This window comes from Melanotaenia boesemani, chromosome 24 (genome assembly GCF_017639745.1).
Source record: "Melanotaenia boesemani isolate fMelBoe1 chromosome 24, fMelBoe1.pri, whole genome shotgun sequence".
Lineage (NCBI taxonomy): Eukaryota > Metazoa > Chordata > Actinopteri > Atheriniformes > Melanotaeniidae > Melanotaenia > Melanotaenia boesemani.
The window spans coordinates 11,102,442-11,106,870 of NC_055705.1; positions in this window are offsets into that span (position 1 = coordinate 11,102,442).

The following is a 4,429-nucleotide window of genomic DNA, read 5'->3' on the forward strand; positions in this document are numbered from 1 at the left end:
TTAGAAATTTGTTTCCTGTTAAATTCTCCAAAGAAGAAAAAAAATAAATAAAAATAAAAAATAAAAACAGAAGGCAGAGTTACTTTCAGTAATAATGTTCTTATTAATTTATTGGAGCGTCTTTTTTTTTTGTTGACATCAACTTCACCTTTCATTGCAATTCTGTGGGTCACTAATTTCAATGTCAGCCTCAGAAATTTGTAAGACACCACTTGGCAAAGCACCACGCACCAGTGCATATTCTTTGGGAGTTACAAGAATAAAATCTTAAATTAAAAAAAAAATCACTATATGTTAAAATATTTGTTTGATCAATACTTAAGGGATTTTACACAAGTACAACATCATTTTATGCCCAGTTCTTACAATGAAGCAACTTTTTCCATTATTAATGAGAAGTTTAAGAGAAGTTGTGTGTGACTACAAGTTTCTATGCCAAGAGAACCGGATGATGAAAACCTGGCAATTTTGTACCTAATTTTTAAATTTTGCAATCACATTTTAAGAGAAAATTTAAACCCCATATCAGATTCAAACATTAATATAGAAAAATGAACATGGAAATAATTGTGGCATTGCAGAACCTGATTCATATAGGTTTGTATTAACAAAGGTATCATAAATTGGACTAATGTGGATTTGTTTTAATTGGATCAGAATGAATCCTTGAATTGATTATGTTAGAAAAGTACCTTCAGAAACAAATAAAGCTGAACTGAAACATTGCCACAGCAAATGTGTGCCATAATAAAAGCTAAAGGCAGTCCAACATTTTTTTTTTTTTTTTTTTGGACCAGCAGTGTATACACTTTCAGACAGAATGCAAGACTTTGAGCATATTTGGACTCTACAAGCTCTATCTATGTTGGAAGAAGTATAATTGGCACTTGGATATTCAGTGTTTTTATGTGTATGTTTCTTTTCTTTTGCTGTCTATTTGTTATCCAATTAAAAGAAACAAGAGTTTATTTTAACTGAACTTATAACTTTGGAGGTCAGTGCCAACATTGAAGCTGCTTGAAGACTCAGTCACAAAAGTTGATGCTCCTCCTATAATGAATGACTTTTAAAATAAACTTCTGGTTAAATCAGTTTTGAAGACAAAAGCCAAAATTTAATATTGTAAGCCACTAAAAAGGAAAGTTACTTTCAATTTATACATACTTTAAAATAAGTATGTGTACCTTCTAATTTTCAACTCAATTAACCAGAAACATTTACAGTAAGCTAAATGAGCCCACATCATTTAGCTCACATGGACATTTTCAGTTACCTGTTTCGCAGCTGGACTTGCTTTTTCTTTGCAAGAATCTTCAGTTTCACCTGTTCTTAAATAAAAAATAAAATCCAAGCATTCAGAAGAAAAAAATTCCCACTCATGTCTAAACTACACAATACATTTGATATATGTATACATTTTAAGTTATTATTGTTATTTTAAATCAAGAGTGCACTCATCAAATGTTTGCTCCATGTGCTCCCACCCATAAAAGTCTATACTGTCAAATGGAAAGTAGATGTTCCAGTTGCATTAATGGACAGGGGATTCTGGATTTAAATCACTTTCAGGTCATGGGCAGCTGGTAAAACCAGCTCCTAGGTTCAACATTAATACAGAGTGGCCTGCAATGTGGAAGGGAGACTTGCAAGAATAATAACAGCAGGGGTTTAATTATTTCATGTTTGTTTGAGTGACTTCATCCTTTAGTCTGGTGTTATAAACACAAACTAAGGTTATTGTTTTTGTTAAAAAAAAAGTGCTTATATCAGTACAAAAGGATTAGCAGAAGCATTAATGATTTTCATTTTAAATTGTTCTTTACTAAAGAATCATATGGCCATATGTGGTTTACTATGGTTTCAAAATTCTTCATTAAAGGGAGTGAAAAAAAGATCCAGAAGTTCAATCAGACTTTAATTCTAACTGATACGACCTGGAAGGGATGTAGCAGACAGATCCCTTGTACAATATGGTGCTTCAGACTTTTGAAAATGTTCATACAGTGACACCTGCTGGACATTTTAATAACTACATTCACTGACTGCTAACGGTTGATTGATTCTTTTTGCCAGCAAACTTCACTGTTCGTAGAGAACACTGAGGAAATGTAAGTAAGGCGTTTACCTTTTTAAAACAGAAATGTGTTAAGGTAACACATCAGAACCAAGTGATATCACCATTCATTTTATATTTTTATCACCATACATAATATTTAACTTTTTCTAATTTTATTGATATAAACTATATATAATTTATATAATTTATTTTAATTTTCTATTTGAGGAAGTTTTGGTTCTCACTGAGAATTCCTTTGCTCCATTGAGTACGTGAAGCACTTGAAGTACTTGAAGCCGTTGTCTGTAAGCAGCAGATGTAATTACAAAATCTGACCAGCAGGTGTCGCACTTTAACCTTTTCCTTACGAACCTAACTGCTTTTCAGAAAGCATTTATTTATATACATGGTAACTGTAAACTATTCTTTAATCTATATTATTATTATTATTATTATTATTATTATTATTATTATTATTATTATTATTATTATTATTATTATCATCATCATTATTATTATTAGAGTTTTGACCCCCAAAAGTCAGGGAAGACATTTATTTAACATCTTGAGTTATTCTATGAGACAATGGTCTGTTCAAAAATCTTTTAACTATTTTCATTTTTAACTAATTCCTATTTAATATTTAAACATTCTCTCTGACCTATTACAGAGATATGAATATATAAACAAAATCATTCCACTTCCTGTTTGGACCTTTACCTGCAACTGGGTGGATGGGAGCACATGGAGCAAAAGTTTAGTTGAAAAAAGTTAGTCAATTTTCATATAGTGCAATGATAATCACTTTGAATCTATATATGCATCAAACTGACGGTGTATGTATAGTTCAAAAGGTTCCAGAAGTGTTTAAAGTGGGTTCAGATAGGACTGAGATTGGATTTTGGTAAACCAAAGAGTAACTCTGATTTTGATGTGTTGAATTCAAGCTAAACTCTTTCCTGACATGTTAATTTAAATTGTTTAATAACCTGCATAAAATATTAGTTTTAAATGAACAACATTCGGATGTAGAGCTGCATACCTTAAGGGTCAAGTTTATTTAGTTTAGAGTCTTTGTCTAGTTATTGTCTTCCATTTTGTTTTCCCCATTTTGTTTTTTGGTTTGGCCAAACCACTATAAGTTATTGTCATTGTGTTAGGTCCGTTTTTTCCCACAGTTAAGTTTGATTTTATTTAAGTTACACTTTTGAGTACCATTAAATTTAGTTGACCTCTTTTAATGGCCGGCTAGTTTATTAATTCTTTTGGATTTTTGTATTATTTTTGGGTCAATAAAAACCTCATTGCTCATTGTCCTTTGCAGTGCAACTCAAGTTCAGTCAGACTGGATGGTGAACAGCAGTTTTCGACTCTTTTCATAGACTCTCGTTCTCAACAGTTTCCTTTTAGTTTGCTTTATATCATCCTTCCCTCTGATATTACATATATACATATGTACATGCAAGCATGGGCAGATATATACATATGTACATGATTATATTGAAAAATGGTGGAACAAACTTCCAGAAATACTTAACTATTTTTATTTAAAAACTAAATTCTATTTCTATACCATCCAACCGCTTAGCCAATGTAAAAAACATAATTCAGTATTAGATTGTGTTTATTTAAAGAAAGAATACACAGACAATAATTAGCATAAGAATAAATATATTTCATTTTAAACTGTTCTGTACTAGAGTAACACGCAGCCTAGTATGGTTTTAGACAATCATACATTAAAGTGAATGAAAGAAAGGTCCAGTCAGACCTTAAATCTAATCTCATAGTTCTAACTTCATCTGTTAATAATAGTTAAATATGTTTATATTTATCACATTCTAACCATCATACCTCTGGTTTTTCCATGATTAATCGTTGTCAGACATAATCTAGGAGAGAGTTTCAGATGTGAACTTTCCAGTGAAGCTGACATGAGCTCATGATTTAAGTAACCAGATAATTTTCAAATAAATTAGTTTGCATACATGATGTTCTCACTTGTTCTATTGTTGATATGTGAGAGGGCAGAGACGTTATCCTTCAGGGGTTTGTGATCATCATGATCGGGTCATTTTTACAGTGCTGTAACAGAAAAACTGGGTCAGCTGGAGAGCTGCTGTCAGCTTCACTGGAAAGTTCTCATCTGAAACTCGTTGTTTTGGTTTGACATTTATAGTCCATGAAAATCCGGAGATGTGTTCATTTAAATTTGGTAATAAAAAATATTTATCTAAGCTTAAAATTGAGCTGGATAGATGCTGGATTTCTTTTAAAATACTCATCTTTTTGTCATTTTACTAAATTCAAAAAGTGGTGTTTGAGCAGTTTTTTTGTTTTAAATAGTGTTGTCTTTAAATTGGATTTTATTTA